The sequence below is a fragment of the Rutidosis leptorrhynchoides genome, chromosome 4 (genome assembly GCF_046630445.1).
Source record: "Rutidosis leptorrhynchoides isolate AG116_Rl617_1_P2 chromosome 4, CSIRO_AGI_Rlap_v1, whole genome shotgun sequence".
NCBI lineage: Eukaryota > Viridiplantae > Streptophyta > Magnoliopsida > Asterales > Asteraceae > Rutidosis > Rutidosis leptorrhynchoides.
The window spans coordinates 286,254,974-286,277,400 of record NC_092336.1 but is presented as its reverse complement, the minus strand read 5'-3'; positions in this window follow the sequence as shown (position 1 = coordinate 286,277,400).

The window sequence follows — 22,427 nt, the reverse complement described above, 5'->3', positions numbered from 1 at the left end:
ACGAACAATTGTTTGTAAACAAATAAGTATTTTAATGATTCACGAACCACTATTTGTAAATATATAAATAAATATTTAACCATATGAACATATATATAACAATTGAAAATATAATTTGAAATATTATATGTCGAAATTTATTTTAATAAAAGAATATAACATATCAATTATATTTATATATATATATATATATATATATATATATATATATATATATATATATATATATATATATATATATATATATATATATATATATATATATATATTATATTATATTTGGTATGAATAAGTTAATATATGAGAAATTATATATATTACTATTATTATTATTATTGTTGTTGTTATTAATAATATTAGTATTAGTATAATTCGTATTATTATTATTAACAATATTATTGCTACACATTCATGGTAATTGTCATCATTATCATTAGTAATAATATTACTACTATTATATCATTATAAACGTGTATTATTAATATGTATGACATTGATAGTATTATTATTATAGTTATAATGATTATTAGTAATACTAATTATAAACTATAAAAACAAATATATTAATATAACAGATATACATATATAAGGAAAGACATATACAGATATATATAATATATAAATACAATTATATAAACACAGTTATATATAGATATTAATAATACTGTTAAATAAAAATATTTATACAAGTATTAAACCTAAAAACCGTATATATATGTGTATAAACACAAGAAAATACGCAATTCAGTTCACCATCATTTTCAACCTTTATGTAATTCGATTTTCTGTTTACTGATAGTACCAAATAGAGATTTAATCAGATATGTACAAAAGTGGTTAACAATCCATATCAGTTTTATTTATCTTATTATATATTCTATACGAATGAATATCTCTCTGTCTATTAATTGTTAAACATCGTTATCTAATTGTACGATCCAATTCCTTCTCAAATTACTTTATATTTTTCTGATTTATTTTATATTACTGATATAATAATTCCTATCGACAACCTATGCAATAAAATCAAACGATCCATTCTAGTGTTACTGCATTCGTTCAACATTCCATCATCAGATATAACTTACACACTCATATATCTGCTTTCAATTGATCGAGTTAAAAAAAAAAGAAATCATGAAGGGAAGCCGTCGGTACTCTGTATCAATTCTTTTTAATCAAATACTCGAATTTGAATCCCATCTTAAAATGTATAACTGCAGTTGTGATTGTAATCTTATATTCAAACTTTCTGCAAAAATTGATTTTTCAATACCTCATATCGAATTCGAATTTTGGAAGTCAAACTTCGAAATATAAAAGTCAACTATTTTGTTCATAAGAAATTCGAGCTACCTGTTGCACTTATGATTCAATTGGCGATTCTAATAGTTTCTAAACATGTTTAGAAAACTAATTCGTGTTGTAAGTTTAGTCTAAAACGCTTTCGAAATCAAAAATCAAATAATTTTTTTTTTAAAACTTGCGACGAACAGTAACAGGTGCTTTATCTGTTTTTTTTTCTTTTTATTTTTTATTTTTATTTTTTACAATACATTCACAGGTATATCGATTATGTTAAGTTACAAATCCAAAAACTAATTTTTTTTAGTATTGATTTTGGTTGAATCAATCCTGTCGACTGATTTTGATAGAAGAAGAGGATGAAATAGTGAATAAAAGTCACACGGGTTATAAATATACCGGAAGGGTATTAATACAGAATAATAGCTATGGATAAATGGATAAGGGGTGGTGTCGGGTTTCGAGAGGTCGCGGGTTCGAGCCCAGTCCAGGGCTATTCTTTTTGGAAAAGGCTTTAAAAGGGTATACCTTCTTAATTTTATTATTATTATTAATATTATTAACATTATAAAGATAATTATTATTAATATGATTATTGTTATTAGTGTTATTAATATGACTATTGATATTGTTATTATTATTATGGTTATTATATGTATCATAAAAATTATTATTTGTATTATAATGGGTGTTGTAACAATTATCATTATTATGACTATACGTATTATTACTATGTTAATTATTGTTAAATGTTACCATTTATGTATTATAGCTATTATATATGTATTAATATTATTATGATTAGGGTTATTATTATTATTATTATTATTATTATTATTATTATTATTATTATTATTATTATTATTATTATTATTATGAAAATAATACCAGTTATTATTATTTTAACTAGTATTAGTATAGTATTAGTATTAAGTTATTATCATTAATATTATTATTATGAACATTACTTATAAAAATATCTACTTATAACAAACTATCGGTTCTAAATAAAGAACTAAACATATATTTATAAATATACTAATATAACAAAAAGAATATAAAAATCATTTTTTAATGAATATATATATATATATATATATATATATATATATATATATATATATATATATATATATATATATATATAACATAAAATTTAAGTTATAATACATATAAATAAAGTATATAAATAAGATATTCAATATATGTAACTTAACAAAAATCTATATTTTCATATATAAAAATGAATATATATATTAATGACAAAATACATACGTTTCTAATATAAAAATTATATCATTAAAAATAATATATATATATATATATATATATATATATATATATATATATATATATATATATATATATATATATATATATATATATATATATATATATATATATATATATATATATATATATATATATATATATATATATATATATATAAATATAATTGTTCAATTACAAGAATACGTTTTAATATATATACAAATGATATAGGTTCGTGATTCCAAGGCCAACCCTGCATTGTTCAGTTGTTCAATATAGTCATATGTATTTTTACTACAAAATACATTAGGTGAGTTTCATTTGCCTTTTTTACCCTTTATATTTTTGGGCTGAGAATACATGCGCTGCTTTTATAACTGTTTTATGAAATAGACACGAGTAAATGAAACTACATTCTATGGCTGGATTATTAAACCGAATATGCCCCTTTTTAGTCTGGTAATCTAAGAATTAGGGAACATACACCCTAATTGACGCGAATCCTAAAGATAGATCTATCGGGCCCAACAAGCCCCATCCAAAGTACCGGATGCTTTAGTACTTCGAAATTTATATCATATTCGAAGGAGGATCCCATAATGATGGGGATATTATTATATGCATATTGTGAATGTCGGTTACCAGGTGTTCAATCCATATGAATGATATTTTTGTCTATATGCATGGGACGTATGTTTATGAGAAATGGAAATATGAAATCTTGTGGTCTATTAAAATTATGAAATGATTATTTATGTTAAACTAATGAACTCACCAACCTTTTGGTTGACACATTAAAGCATGTTTATTCTTAGGTACGAAAGAAATCTTCCACTGTGCATTTGCTCATCTTAGAGATATTACTTGGAGTCATTCATGACATATTTCAAAAGACGTTGCATTCAAGTCGTTGAGTTCATCAAGATTATTATTAAGTCAATTATAGTAAGATATATTACGAAATGGTATGCATGTTGTCAACTTTCGATGTAATGAAAAATTGTGTTTTCAAAAACGAATGCAATGTTTGTAAAATGTATCATATAGAGGTCAAGTACCTCGCTGTGATGACCCGGGAATTTCCGACCAAATTTAAACTTTATTCTTGTATGATTTCGACACGATAAGCAAAGTCTGTCATATTGAGTTTCGAAAATTTTGAAATCTATATTCATGTAATCAATTACCCTTTGACTATGCCCGACGATTCATGAACATAGATGTATAAATAAATATGTAATTATATATATATGAAATTTATACATATGTAATAATGTAATATATATATATAATTAATAAATATTAAAGATTCAATAAATTATATAATCAGTAAATATTATATAATAAATAGTAATTTATTAAACCTAAATTACAAGTTGAATATAATTATTATATTAATACTATTATCAATATCAGTATTATTATTAAGCAATATTGTCAACAATATTACCTAGATTGTTATTATTATAAATAGTATACATATTGTATTGTATAAGTATGAAATATTAATTGTATGATTACATAACTAATAAATTTTAATATCACATGTAATTGCAAATTAAAACATAAATATTGTATTGATAATATTATTATCACTTTCATTATAAATATTAATAGTAACATTAATATTTGTACTATTATTTTTGATATAAAATATATATAAATATATAAAATTGATATGTATAAGTATTACTAATATTACTGATATTATTATCACTATTATCCTTATTATTATTATTATTGTTATTGGTTTCATTATTATTAATTAAATTAATATTTAATAACTAATGTTTATATAATTAGTATTATTTTGGTTTCATTATATAATTAATATATTATATATATATATATATATATATATATATATATATATATATATATATATATATATATATATATATATATCGATATATGATAATACAGATACAGATATATACATATACATAAATGAATTGCAAGTATATATATGTAAATACATATACAAACTATATAAATTATAACACAGAATTATAAACAAAAATACTGAATAATATATAAATATAAACACAGCATTATAGTACATATACAGTTCCATCTCACTATCACACTTTTTCTAAAATTGATTCTTGCTTCCAAATTCTGTACTAATATTCGAAGTCCAACACAGATGTAGCCAAAATCCGTTGCCTTTCACTTTCAACTTTTCTAAATTTTTTTTTTATTTTCCTTGACTACCTATCGAATTAATTCATCTCTATATATGACACCATTTTCTTACTGCTGCACTCCTCTTCTTTTATATCTATTTCTGTCCAACAAACCAAACACCAACACCAAATTCATACGATAATTTCTACTTCCTATATCTTTTTTTTCAAATCAACCAAGAACCTCCACTTGAAAACTGATGCAACTTCTGCCTTTGTTCGATTTCCATCAGAACCTCAACAAAACCGCTGGTATCTTCACTATGGACGAACTAGGTAAGCATTACCCTGAAATTAAAACAATCATAAACTATAACTTGAAATTGTAGCATAAGTTACATTGTTATCCAGCTATCACGAAACCCAAATGAATACCTGCAGCTGCGTGATTGAATTCCCGTTGTTGCAACTGTAAAACATCCCAAACACCCCTCAAATAATTCTGTCAATTGCTGCAAACTGCCCTTGTAACATCAATCCTGCTATTCTCTGTTCAAAATACAAATCACGCTCGTTAGTAGATAAGGTACTACACATCTGTGTGTCATTCTTATTTCAACACCAACACAAGACAACACCGCAAGTTCACCTACGAGACTATTTTTTTCTGTTTCCGACAAAAATTCAAAACAAATAAACCGATTGCTAGATGATAAATCAATAAAGTGATATGCTTGGATATTCCTCTTATTTTTTTTGTTGGCAGACAACCACTTCACCACTTGATAATTTTAAACTTCAAATATTGATCCTAGGTAGATAAACAGTGAACATATATTTTATATATAATGATATCAACTGATGATAATTAGACCGAGTACCTGCAATAATTGATTGTCGATTTCTTCATAATTGAACAAACCCCAATTGCTACTTCAATCTTCTATTGATTCGATAATGATAATGAAGTTGAATAGACTACTTACCGTACCGTGATAAGGGTGACTTGATCAATCGATTGATTTACGAATTGAAGGAAACCTCGAGCTGTGATATATCTCTGCGTTTTGACACTGCTATGCTCGATCCCCTTTTTGAACCGACGACTGAAGCAGATACGGCGTACAATGAACTGGTAATCCGATTTAGTACTGGATTTTATTAAATTGTGATTGATTGGGCCAATTGTTAGTATTGGGCTTAATTAAATCCGGATTATTAAGCTGTTGTTGAGCCAAAAAGGAAATTGGGCAAAGATATAGGGAGGATACGGTTTATATAGTTTTAATTCGTAAACAAAGCAGAAAGACGAGACAGATTGGCTGGTTAAGGGTGTTTGTGTTATACGAGAGGTCGTGGGTTCGAACCCGTGCTAAGGCGTTTATTTTTAGGCTATTCTTGTGAGGTAGAATCTTGTTACTATTATTATTACTATTATTAGTGTTATCATCATTATTATTATTATTATTATTATTATTATTATTATTATTATTATTATTATTATTATTATTATTATTATTATTATTATTATTATTAATATTAATATTAATATTTTTAGTAAAATCATTATTTTTATAATTATTATTATTAATAGTATTACTATCATTATCACTAACATTATTATTACTTTTATTACTATTGTTATTATTATTGTTATTATTATTGTTATTATCATTAACACTAAAATTAATATTTGAATTGAAATTATAACCATTATTATAATTATCATTATTATTATTATTATTAATTTTATCATGATTTTTATCATAACTAGTATTATTTTTATCATTATTATTATTATTATTATTATTATTATTATTATTATTATTATTATTATTATTATTATTAGTATTACTAATATATCAAATAAGGATTTTCTATATAAACTATTTATGACATAAAACATAATTACATTAATATCAATATTACATATTATAGTAAATAATATCTTAATGAGTAATTAATATATTAAAACTTAATATGATAAGCATTAATTATATATAATATATAGATTGAATATAAATTTATCCATATAATGTATAAAATAACAAGTATATAAATAATAATAATATATATAAACTTGTTCGATTACTATCTGGTGTTAATATATATACATGATATAGGTTCTTGAATCCGAGGCCAACCCTGCATTGTTCAATATAATCATATGTATTTTTACTACAAAATACATTAGGTGAGTTTCATTATTCCCTTTTTATATATATATTTTTGGGACTGAGAATACATGCGCTGTCTTTTATAACTGTTTTACGAAATGGACACAAGTAATTGAAACTACATTCTATGGCTGGATTATTAAACCGAATATGCCCCTTTATTAAGTCTGGTAATCTAAGCATTAGGGAATAGACACCCTAATTGACGCGAACTCTAAAGATAGATCTATCCCCATCCAAAGTACCGGATGCTTTAGTACTTCGAAATTTATATCATGTTCGAAGGAGGATCCCGGAATGATGGGGATATTCTTATATGTATATTGTGAATGTCGATTACCAGGTGTTCAATCCATATGAATGATATTTTTGTCTCTATGCACGGGACGTATGTTTACAAGAAATGGAAATATGAAATCTTGTGGTCTATTAAAATTAGGAAATGATTATTTATGTTAAACTAATGAACTCACCAACCTTTTGGTTGACACTTTAAAGCATGTTTATTCTCAGGTACGAAAGAAATCTTCCGCTGTGCATTTGCTCATTCTAGAAATTTTACTTGGAGTCATTCATGGTCTATTTCAAAAGACGTTGCATTCGAGTCGATGAGTTCATCAAGATTATTATTTAATCAATTATAGTAAGATATGTATGAAATGGTATGCATGTCGTCAACTCTAGATGTAAATGAAAGATCGTCTTTTCAAAACGAATGCAATGTTTGTAAAATGTATCATATAGAGGTCAAGTACCTCGCGATGTAATCAACTGTTGTGAATCGTTTATAATCGATATGGACTTCGTCTGGATGGTTTAGGACGGGTCTTCACAGTTGGTATCAGAGTAGTGGTCTTAGCGAACCAGGTATGCATTAGTGTGTCTAACTGATAAGTCGTTAGGATGCATTAGTGAGTCTGGACTCCGACCGTGTCTGCATGTCAAAAGTTTTGCTTATCATTTCGTGTCGAAAATTTCCTACTTATCGTTCTTAGGGAATCACTTGCTTATCATTCTTAGTCTAGACACGTTTTACTGCATTGACTGCATGAATAGTGTATAGACAAAAATTCATATCTTAGCGTATCTGCTACATTATATCTTAGCGTATCTGTTACTATAACTTTGCCTGACAACTTCCGTAGATTCCTCCGTAACTTATGGGATTTTAGTATTATATATGCATATGTAAATTATGTATTGCAGGGTACTAATATATGTCCTATAATCTATTTCTTATGAAAATCCTCTATCTGATCGTACGAGATGAATCCTGCAACCAGTTCGAGTCCCTCAGATTCCGATAGCTATTCCGATAGTTATTCCGACAGCTATTCCGACATAGATGTTCACCTAAGCTTCGAAAACAGCGTCATCGACATGAATCAACCAATCAGCCATTATAAATTCATCTGATGGGTTCGTAGTCGACTTAATTAATGGAAGCGCGCAGAAGGAAATCTCTTCCACCAACCGAATTCACCTCTTGACAATGAATCTGAAGCGTTTACCGGTGAACCTGTTCGATACACCATTTTCAGTCTCATTTCCATGGTAACTCGACAAGATTATATTCTATCCACAATTCTGAACCTTATTCATCCGCTCGTTCCAATCGACAATAATCCTGGACTAATAAGTCAACGAACTTCGCGCTCGAATAATCAATTCGGAAAATATGGTGCAAAATGTACCAGCTTCAGCAACATCACCGACACCAACAGTACCATCAATAACAGCACCAGTACCATCAATAATCCATGCTTCAATATCATCATCAGTACTTTAAGTATGATCTTCGTTCTACGTATCGTTCTACCTCATTTATCTTCGTTCGACATGGCGAATATGTAATCTCTAAAGTTTTAGAGATTATTTATTCTAGTTCCAACCAAAAAGCAAATGAGTTTAATATCATATTAACTCATTAAATCCATGAATACATCTGAAGAAAATATATATGTATATATATGTTTCCATAAAAATTGTAATTAAAAATTCTCTTGTACAAACTGTTAATGGTGAAAATATTTTAACGGGTTGGTAATACCTGAGGAATATTTAAATTTCACATTAATAAGTTACATTGTACGTTCTTCGAATCTGTTTCAACAGTCATATACTATCCTACTTACAACCACCGATATACGAATCCGTTCACCACAGAATACCCATTTTCGTTCAAATTTCATATTTGAATTTTGACCTATCAGAATCCAACAAGTGGCATAATGAAGAAAACATTTGACGGAGTAAAATTTGTTAGAAACAAACAAATTAACTATGAGAAATTTTGTTAAGAATCCACGCTAACAAAATCCTAGCTAACTGTTCCTAGCTAACTGTGGACTAATCAACTGAGGACTATCAACAGTGGACAATTAAAATGAATTAAAATATTGATTATAACATATGAAACTAAACAATACTTCAAATTTGCCACTTGATTTCATCTTAAACCCCAATTGTATCTTGACGATTACAATCTGCGTTCAAACCTTTCCTGTTTATTGAAAATACCTCAATCAATAGGATGAATCAACTGCACTTCATTTACGGAAGAAAAGATCTATGCATCTAGTTATGCACCTGAGAAACTCTCAGCAACTGAGTAAAAGTTTAACACGTAGCCGCGTCAGATCCTTTGGCATTTATTAGCAAAAAAAAAAATAACTTTGCGATCCCTTTTCAAAGTAGCAAATTTTGTCACAGCTCCAGCTATTACATCGACCTTTCATTCGAATAAGTCTTATTATAACTTTGATATATAAGTTTACCTTTCATCATCGTTACCGGGGAACCGTTTATATTCCACCACATTAGCAGTAAACTTACCAGCAACCTCATTGCTCCTTGGCTTAAACCTCTCCGATAAATCACTATATTTATCCATTGAAACCCTATCATATACTCATCCGCATCTTGTAACGAGAACTGCCATAACAATTACCAGGAATCAGCAATCAGTACTTTGAAAACTCACAGCTTATCTACATCAACAGTTATATGTATGACATTTATCTCTTAGAATTATGATCTCTCGTTCTGAAATTCTGAAAAGCACTCAGTCACAAATCAATGCTCTGAATGTAAAAAAAAAAAAAAAAAAAACAGAATGAAGCAACAGAAACCATAGACAACCGTAAACGACCTTAATCATCGAAAGTTTGATGATAAAGAATAGTATGTTTGAAAAGCTCAGAAAAGTTGAAACTGGAAAACGGATTGAGCTAACCACGAAGGAGACCAAGGAAAAATACAAGGACTAAACCCTATATTCAAAGGATTCAGGTAATTCTGGATCATTTGAAATTTTTAGAGAATATCTTGCTCCGAAGTCATGTTAAAATCTTGCGGAAAATCTTTCTCCATCAACCATCGAACTTAGAAATTCCAAAATATCATCATCAATATCTTCGATATTTCTGAGGATATTTCCCTAAATATTCTCATTCGAAATTATATACCTCCTCGTGCTTCCTGTGTATCATTATATTAGAAACATTCAATAGAAAATTTAGTACTGAAAAGCAGAGTATGCGAAACTATGAAAGAAGCCATTGACAAATCACAAAGAATAAGCTTGACTTTAAAGAATCTAAATGATTCAATGTCTGCTGAAGTCTTTAGCGAATATTTTGCTCATTACTCTAAACCCTTACGGACAATAGTCTCCATCATCCTCTGATCTTAGATATTCAAAGATATTATCGTATCTTTCATTATAAATATCCTCGATATTTCTGAATATATTTTTATAACTAATACTATCTGAAATCATTTATCTCTTCGTGCCATCAGTGTTACATCATATAGAAACTGTTAGTTTCTATATTCTATAAACTTTCGAGCTTAAAATATGAATGTTATTGAAGTAATATTGGGAACTGATGCATGAGTTAGTATAATATAATGACACTTGATCAACGTGATTATATTACAGTAAGTCATGCTGAGTTCTAATGGGACATGATGGTTCACAGTAGATCATACCACCATCATGTGTCATGTTACATAACTCTTTCATTCTAATTAACTTCTGAACATATCAAGAAAGTATATTCTTGATAGCTCTATTCTCAATGATTCTGGTAATTTGATGAATCAAATCGTGCTATTACGTTCTTTCTTGATTATAACATTAAATTCATTCGAAACTCCATACTTACAAATTCTAGACCATTACTCGTTTTACTAGAGATAGAGAGGAGATTAAAAAGACGAAGAACTCCGAAACATAAAGGAAGATATAAAACTCGACAACAACACTGAAATTACAATAATTAAAAATTAAAACATCACGACAATTAAAAAATTAAAAGATTATAATCATACTACTCGTCGTCGTCAATTGTCATATGAAAAGTAGCATTCACCAGTCATTTCACCATCCGTGAGGTACTCTGGAGACATCGGTATTTCTCTTGATGCCTCAACTGCTGCTTCAGCTGATTCATCGAAGTAACGATAACCCAACGTCTCTTCATCTTCAAGAACCGCATACAAAGAAATGCGTTTACCGCGATCTTCAATGGTATCTTTTATAAAGTACCATTGATCATCGATACACAGAAAACTTGCCCTACAATCCGCATCATAATCGTCTTTATAAAAGAACACAGACGTGAATTTACACGGAACTTTTTCCTTCAGAAAGGATAGCAAGTCTTATAAACCAACATCACGAATGTCGATATCTTCAAACGAAATACTGTCGCCCCACTTATATTCCTTCATTTGATTACGAAAATCACCTCCGTAATGAACGTCGAATAAAACAATCATTGGAGGAAGTGTTAACATTTTGCATTTTGGGAGTGTTTGATTTTGATTTTGAGAAAGGTGGAAATATAAAAGAAATATATGTTTGAGTGTATAAAATGAAGTATATGGTTGGTGTTTTTATAGTGTAAAAGTGACCGTTGGGATAGCCGTTGGAATTTTTTTTTTATTTTACTAACAGTTAAAAATTTGGGCAAGTTTTTGGGCAAAGATGGACGATGCCCGTTGGGGCCTCTCTCATGATAGTTTCATTCGTGCTCTTCGAATAATCGAATTATTTTATCTGTATTATTCTGTAATGATGAAAACTCTATTTATCAGCTCATATTCGTCAAGAAAGCTCATATTCGTCAAGAAAAACATAGTTATTGTTAGCCATGACGACCTTACTCAAATTTCGGGATGAAATTTCTTTAACGGGTAGGTACTGTGATGACCCAGGAATTTCCGACCAAATTTAAACTTTATTCTTGTATGATTTCGATACGATAAGCAAAGTCTGTAATATTGAGTTTCGAAAATTTTGAAATCTATATTCATGTAATCAATTACCCTATGACTATGCCCGACGATTCACGAACATAGATGTATAAATAAATATGTAATTATATATATATGAAATTTATACATATGTAATATTGTAATATATATATATATATATATATATATATATATATATATATATATATATATATATATAATTAATAAATATTAAAGATTCAATAAATTATATAATCAGTAAATATTATATAATAAATAGTAATTTATTAAACCTAAATTACAAGTTGAATATAATTATTATATTAATACTATTATCAATATCAGTATTATTATTAAGCAATATTGTCAACAATATTACCTAGATTGTTATTATTATAAATAGTATACATATTGTATTGTATAAGTATGAAATATTAATTGTATGATTACATAACTAATAAATTGTAATATCAAATGTAATTGCAAATTAAAACATAAATATTGCATTGATAATATTATTATCACTTTCATTATAAATATTAATAGTAACATTAATATTTGTACTATTATTTTTGATATAAAATATATATAAATATATAAAAATTGATATGTATAAGTATTACTAATATTACTGATATTATTATCACTATTATCCTTATTATTATTATTATTATTATTATTATTATTGTTATTGGTTTCATTATTATTAATTAAATTAATATTTAATAACTAATGTTTATATAATTAGTATTATTTTGGTTTCATTATATAATTAATATATATATATATATATATATATATATATATATATATATATATATATATATATATATATATATATATATATATATATATATCGATATATGATAATACAGATACAGATATATACATATACATACATGAATTGCAAGTATATATATGTAAATACATATACAAACTATATAAATTATAACACAGAATTATAAACAAAAATACTGAATAATATATAAATATAAACACAGCATTATAGTACATATACAGTTCCATCTCACTATCACACTTTTTCTAAAATTGATTCTTGCTTCCAAATTCTGTACTAATATTCGAAGTCCAACACAGATGTAGCCAAAATCCGTTGCCTTTCACTTTCAACTTTTCTAAATTTTTGTTTTTACTTTCCTTGACTACCTATCGAATTAATTCATCTTTATATACGACACCATTTTCTTACTGCTGCACTCCTCTTCTTTTATATCTATTTCTGTCCAACAAACCAAACACCAACACCAAATTCATACGATAATTTCTACTTCCTATATCTTTTTTTTCAAATCAACCAAGAACCTCCACTTGAAAACTGATGCAACTTTTGCCTTTCTTCGATTTCCATCAGAACCTCAACAAAACCGCTGGTATCTTCACTATGGACGAACTAGGTAAGCATTACCCTGAAATTAAAACAATCATAAACTATAACTTGAAATTGTAGCATAAGTTACATTGTTATCCAGCTATCACGATACCCAAATGAATACCTGCAGTTGCGTGATTGAATTCTCGTTGTTGCAACTGTAAAACATCCCAAACACCCCTCAAATAATTCTGTCACGCAAACTGCCCTTGTAACATCAATCCTGCTATTCTCTGTTCAAAATACAAATCACGCTCGTTAGTAGATAAGGTACTACACATCTGTGTGTCATTCTTATTTCAACACCAACACAAGACAAGACCTCAAGACCACCTACGAGACTATTTTATTCTGTTACCAACAAAAATTCAAAACAAATAAACCGATTGCTAGATGATAAATCAATAAAGTGATATGCTTGGATATTCCTCTTATTTTTTTTGTTGGCCGACAACCACTTCACCACTTGATAATTTTAAACTTCAAATATTGATCTTAGGTAGATAAACAGTGAACATATATTTTATATATAATGATATTAACTGATGATAATTAGATCGAGTACCTGCAATAATTGATTGTCGATTTCTTCATAATTGAACAAACCCCAATTGCTACTTCAATCTTCTATTGATTTGATAACGATAATGAAGTTGAATCGACTACTTACCGTACCGTGATAAGGGTGACTTGATCAATTGATTGATTTACAAATTGAAGGAAACCTCGAGCTGTGATATATCTCTGTGTTTTGACACTGCTATGCTCGATCCCCTTTTTGAACCGACGACTGAAGCAGATACGGCGTACAATGAACTGGTAATCCGATTTAGTACTGGATTTTATTAAATTGTGATTGATTGGGCCGATTGTTAGTATTGGGCTTAACTAAATCCGGATTATTAAGCTGTTGTTAGGCCAAAAAGGAAATTGGGCAAAGATATAGGGAGGATACGGTTTATATAGTTTTAATTCGTAAACAAAGCAGAAAGACGAGACAGATTGGCTGGTTAAGGGTGTTTGTGTTAAGGCGTTTATTTTTAGGCTATTCTTGTGAGGTATAATCTTGTTACTATTATTATTACTATTATTAGTGTTATTATTATTATTATTATTATTATTATTATTATTATTATTATTATTATTATTATTATTATTATTATTAATATTAATATTAATATTATTAGTAAAATCATTATTTTTATAATTATTATTATTAATAGTATTACTATCATTATCACTAACATTATTATTACTTTTATTACTATTGTTATTATTATTGTTATTATTATTGTTATTATCATTAACACCAAAATTAATATTTGAATTGAAATTATAACCATTATTATAATTATCATTATTATTATTATTATTAATTTTATCATGATTTTTATCATAACTAGTATTATTTTTATCATTATTATTATTATTATTAGTATTACCAATATATCAAATAAGGATTTTCTATAAAAAATATTTATGACATAAAACATAATTACATTAATATCAATATTACATATTATAGTAAATAATATCTTAATGAGTAATTAATATATTAAAACTTAATATGATAAGCATTAGTTATATATAATATATATATTGAATATAAATTTATCCATATAATGTATAAAATAACAAGTATATAAATAATAATAATATATATAAACTTGTTCGATTACTATCTGGTGTTAATATATATACATGATATAGGTTCGTGAATCCGAGGCCAACCCTGCATTGTTCAATATAATCATATGTATTTTTACTACAAAATACATTAGGTGAGTTTCATTATTCCCTTTTTATATATATATTTTTGGGACTGAGAATACATGCGCTGTCTTTTATAACTGTTTTACGAAATGGACACAAGTAATTGAAACTACATTCTATGGCTGGATTATTAAACCGAATATGCCCCTTTATTAAGTCTGGTAATCTAAGAATTAGGGAACAGACACCCTAATTGACGAGAACTCTAAAGATAGATCTATCGGGCCCAACAAGCCCCATCCAAAGTACCGGATGCTTTAGTACTTCGAAATTTATATCATGTCCGAAGGAGGATCCCGAAATGATGGGGATATTCTTATATGTATATTGTGAATGTCGATTACTAGGTGTTCAATCCATATGAATGATATTTTTGTCTCTATGCACGGGACGTATGTTTACAAGAAATGGAAATATGAAATCTTGTGGTCTATTAAAATTAGGAAATGATTATTTATGTTAAACTAATGAACTCACCAACCTTTTGGTTGACACTTTAAAGCATGTTTATTCTCAGGTACGAAAGAAATCTTCCGCTGTGCATTTGCTCATTCTAGAAATTTTACTTGGAGTCATTCATGGTCTATTTCAAAAGACGTTGCATTCGAGTCGATGAGTTCATCAAGATTATTATTTAATCAATTATAGTAAGATATGTATGAAATGGTATGCATGTCGTCAACTCTAGATGTAAATGAAAGATCGTCTTTTCAAAACGAATGCAATGTTTGTAAAATGTATCAAATAGAGGTCAAGTACCTCGCGATGTAATCAACTGTTGTGAATCATTTATAATCGATATGGACTTCGTCTGGATGGTTTAGGACGGGTCTTCACACTCGCGATGTAATCAACTGTTGTGAATCGTTTATAATCGATATGGACTTCGTCCGGATAGATTGAGACGGGTCTCTACAGTTGGTATCAGAGCGGTGGTCTTAGGAACCAGGTCTTGCATTAGTGTGTCTAACTAATAGTTGTTTAGATGTATTAATGAGTCTGGACTTCGACCGTGTCTGCATGTCAAAAGTTTTGCTTATCATTTCGTGTCGAAAATTACCTGCTTATCATTCTTAGGGAATCATTTGCTTATCATTCTTAGTCTAGACACATCTTACTGCATTGATTGCATGAATAGTGTATAGACAAAATTTATATCTTAACGTATCTGTTATTGTTACCTTGCCTGACAGTTTTCGTGGATTCCTCCGTAACTTATGGGATTTTAGTATTACATATGCATATGTAAATTATGTATTGCAGGGTAATAATCTACATCCTATAATCTAATTCGTATCGAAATTACTTCATTTAATCATACGAGATGAATCCTTCAACCAGTTCGAGTCTCTCAGATTTCATTAGCTATTCCAATAGTTATTCCGACAGTTATTCCGACATGGATGTTCACCTCAGTTCCGGAGGCAGCGTCACCAGAATGAATCAACCAATCATCCATCCCCAATTCATCTGATGGGTTCGTAGCCTCCTCAATCACTGGAGACAAGAAGAAGGCAATCCTTTCCATCCACCACATTGTCCTCATGGCGAAGAACCTGAAGCACTTACCGGAGAACCTATCCGAAACACCATTTTCATCCTCATTTTCTGAATATCTCGCCACAATTATATACTATCTCAAAATTCTGTATCTTATTCATCCGCTCGTCCAAACCGATAATCATTCTGGAATAATATAAGAAGTCGACGAACTCCGCGCTAGAGTAATCAATTTGGAAAATATGGTGCAAAACATACCAGCTTCAGCAACATCATCGGCCCCAATAGTACCATCAACAATCCATGCCTCAACATCTCATTCTATATCTCGAGTATAATCATCGTTCTACGTATCTTTCTACATCAATTATCTTCGTTCGACATGACGATTATGTAATCTCTAATGTCTTAGAGATTATGTATTCTAGTTCTAACGGTAAATAAAATGAGATTAATATTATATTAACTCATTAAATCTATGATTACATTTGAAGAAAATATATATGTAAGTATATTTTCATAAGGATTGTAATTAAAAATTCTTTTATACAAACTTTTAATGGTGAAAATATTTTAACGGGTAGGTAATACCCGAGGAATATTTAGATTTCACATTAATAAGATACATTGTACATTCTTCGAATCTGATTCAACAGTCATTTACTATCCTACTTACATCCACTAGATATACATATCCGTTCACCAAAGAATAACTATTTTCATTCAAATTCAATTTCATATTTTGATTTTGATTTACCAGAATCCAACAAGTGGCATAATGAAGAAATAATGGACACAATAAAAATTGATTAGAAACAGACTAATTAACAATATGAAATTTTGTTAAGAAACCACGCTAACAAGATCCTAGCTAACTGTTCCTAGCTAACTGTTAATTCTGTATTACATTTTATTTTATCGCAATTTATTTATCGCAATTTAATTATCGCAATTTATTTATCGCAGTTTATTTATCGCAATTTATATTATCGCAATTTTATTTATCGTCATTTAATTTCTGTTATTTACTTTACGCATTTTATTTATCGTCATTTAATTTCTGTATTTATTTTATGCACTTTAAATATCGGGACACGTATACAAGGTTTTGACATATCATATCGACGCATCTATATATATTATTTGGAATCACCATTGACACTCTATATGCAGTAATGACTGAGTTCTCTATACAGGGTTGAGGTTGGTTCTACAATAATATATATAGTTTGAGTTGTGATCGAGTCTGAGATGAATACGGGTCACGATACGTATTAATTAATTCGAATATTATATATTAAATTATATATGAATTGTTGAATTGCTAACTGTGGACTATCAATCGAGGACTACCAGCATTGGATAATTAAAATGAATTAAAATATTGATTATAACATATGAAACTAAACAAATCTTCAAGTTTGCCACTTGAATTCACCCTAAAACCTCATTTGTATCTTGACGATTACAATCTGCGTCCAAACCTTTCGTAATTCTTGAAAACACCTCTATCGAGAGGATGAACCAACCGCATTTCATCTATGGAAGAAAAGATTGATGCGTATAACTTTTCACCTGAGAAACTCTCGGCAACTAAGTAAACGTTTAAAACGTAGCTATGCTAATTTCTTAGTGTTATTATTACCCAAAATAACTTTGCAATCCCTTTCCAAATTAGGAAATTTTGTCACATCTCCAGCAAGTCAACTTTGACTTTTCGTTCGAAACAACCTTATTATAACCTTGATTTATATGTGTACTCTTTTATTGTTACCGGGGAACCTTTTATTATATTCCACCATATTACCAGCAGATGTACCCGCAACCTCGTCGCTCCTTGGTTTAAATCTCTCTGACAAATCACTAAATTTATCTATTGAAGTCTCATCATGTACTCATCCGCACCTTGTAACGAGAATTGCCGTACCAAATACCGAGAATCAGCAATCAGTATTTTGAAATCTCGCAGCATGTCTATATCAACAGTTATATGTAAACATATAACATTTATCTCTTAGAATTATGATCTTCCATTCTGAAATTCTGAAAAACACCCAGTCTACAAATCAATACCACAAATTCTGAAAAAGCTGAATACAGCAGCACAAACTGTACACGACTTTAACTGTCAAAAGTTTGATGATAAAGAATGGAGTATTGGAAACACTCAATAGAAAATTTAGTACTGAAAAATGGATTATGCGAAACTATGAAGGAAGCCGTGGACAAATCACAAAGAATAAGTTTGACTTCAAAGAATCCAAATGATTCTGTTTCTGATGAAATCTTTAGCGAATACCTTGCTTCCGAATCTAAACCCTTACGGATAAATCTTCTTCATCATCCATCGATATTAGAAATTCCAAGATATCATCGTACCTTTCATTATAAATATCCTCCATATTTCTGAAGATATTTACATAACTGTTCTTATCTGAAATCATTAATCTCTTCGTGCTATCAGTGTTACATCATATAGAAACTATTAGTTTCTATATTCTGTAAACTTTCGAGCTTAAAATATGAATGTTATTGAAGTAATGTTGGGAACTGATGCATGAGTTAGTATAATATAATGACACTTGATCAACGTGATTATATTACAGTAAGTCATGCTGAATTTCTAAATGGAACATGATGATTCACAGATTATAACGTCATCATGTGTCATGTTACATAACTCTTTCATTTTGATTAACTTCTGAACATATCAAGAAAATATATTCTTGATAGTTCTATTTTCAGTAATTCTGGTAATTTGACAAATCAAATCGTGCTATTACGTTCCTTCTTGCTTAGAACATAAAGTTTATTCGAAACTCCATACTTGCGAATTCTGGACCATTACTTGCGAAAAGAAAACAAAAGCATGAAGCACCGAAATAGAAAGGGGGTATAAATTGCAGCAAATAAGAGAGAGCATTAACTGTGAAAGACAATGATTTAAGAAGACGGAAGCAGTGACTCCTAAATATAAGGGATAATATAAAGCCCAATAACAATACGCAAATTACAAACCGTGGATATCAACACGAATAGAAATATAAAGATACGGTAGAATTAAGAATAATATCACCCCAAGGTAATAGTAGAAGTAAACATATTTTTCTAGTGGAAGATTGAAAAGACAGATGACAGGAATGATAATTAGGAAAATATCAAGGATTAGAACGGGATTAAGCATTTTCACAAATCTTTTGGATGTAAGAACTAAGAAAGAAAGTATAGGAATGGTGAGAATAATGGAACGGAAGAGTTTAATTTATAATGGAAATATCAGACAGAGTAATCGAGGCAGATCACCATATTTAATTATAGAGATCTTAATTTCCTTACTCGTCGAAGAACCAAATCTTTTAGATTTCGAAGATTATCTTAAATCCCTTGAATTCCGGAATTCAATCGCGACTACGTCAAAAGTTACGGAAAATCTCCATTTCTTCGTCTCGATCTTTTGTGATCACTTCATTCATACCCTTCGATTAATCGAATCGTTTTATCTATATTAGTCAATAATGATAAAACTCCTTTTATCAACTCATAATTATCATGAGAATATTTTTATTGTTAGCCATGACCACCTAACTCAAATTTCGTGACAAAATTTCTTTAACGGGTAGGTACTGTGACGACCCAGAAATTTACGAAAAATTTTAAACTTAATCTTTATATGATTTCGATACGATAAGTAAAGTCTGTAATATTGAGTCTCGAAAAATTTGGAACAATTTACATGAAGGCATTTGCCCATTTACCATTCTCGACAATTCACGAACCACTATTTGTAAATAGATAAATAAATATTTAACCATATGAACATATATATAACAATTGGAAATATAATTTGAAATATTATATGTCGAAATTTATTTTAATAAAAGAATATAACATATCAATTAAATATATATATATATATATACATATATATGTATATATATATATATATATATATATATATATATATATATATATATATATATTTTATATTTGGTATGAATAAGTTAATATATGAGAAATTATATATATTACTATTATTATTAATATTGTTGTTGTTATTAATAATATTAGTATAATTCGTATTATTATTATTAACAATATTATTGCTACACATTCATGGTAATTGTTATCATTATAATTAGTAATAATATTACTACTATTATATCATTATAAACTTGTATTATTAGTATGTATGACATTGATAGTATTATTATTATAGTTATAATGATTATTAGTAATACTAATTATAAACTATAAAAACAAATATATTAATATAACAGATATACATATATAAGGATAGACATATATAGATATATATAATATATAAATACAATTATATAAACACAGTTATATATAGATATTAATAATACTATTAAATAAAAATATTTATACAAGTATTAAACCTAAATACCGTATATATATGTGTATAATGTGACGACCCGTCCTAATCCATCTGGACAAAGTCCATATCGATTACAAACGTTTCACAATAGTTGATTACATCGCGAGGTACTTGACCTCTATATGATACATTTTACAAACATTGCATTCATTTTTAAAAGACAAACTTGTTTTACATCGAAAGTTGACGGCATGCATGCCATTTCATAATATATATCTAACTATAATTGACTTAATAATAATCTTGATGAACTCAGCGACGCGAATGCAACATCTTTTGAAATATGTCACGAATGACTCCAAATAATATCTTTAAAATGAGCAATTTCACAGCGGAAGATTTCTTTCGTACCTGAGAATAAACATGCTTTAAAGTGTCAACCAAAAGGTTGGTGAGTTCATTAGTTTAACATAAATAATCATTTCCATCATTTTAATAGACCACAAGATTTCATATTTCCATTTCTCATAAACATATGTCCCATGCATAGAGACAAAATATCATTCATATGGATTGAACACCTGATAACCGACATTCACAATATGCATATAAGAATATCCCCATCATTCCGGGATCCTCCTTCGGACATGATATAAATTTCGAAGTACTAAAGCATCCGGTACTTTGGATGGGGCTTGTTGGGCCCGATAGATCTATCTTTAGAGTTCGCGTCAATTAGGTTGTCTGTTCCCTAATTCTTAGATTTCCAGACTTAATAAAAAGGGGCATATTAGATTTCGATAATTCAACCATATAATGTAGTTTCGATTACTTGTGTCTATTTCGTAAAACATTTATAAAAATTGCGCATGTATTCTCAGCCCAAAAATATAAAAGGGTTAAAAGGCAAATGAAACTCACCTAATGTATTTTGTAGTAAAAATACATATGACAAAACTGAATAATGCAGGGTTGGCCTTGAATTCACGAACTTATATCATTTGTATATATATATTAAAACATATAACAGAAATCAGATAATTTTTATTTATTAATATATATTACATATATATTTTTGTATTTATATAGGATTTATATTAACTTCCATTTAAAACATATACTTATATTATATCTTAAATTATATGTGATATATATTGATTTTGTATATATATATATATATATATATATATATATATATATATATATATATATATATATATATATATATATATATATATATATATATATCTTAAAGTGATTGATATCTATTCATTTCGTTATAT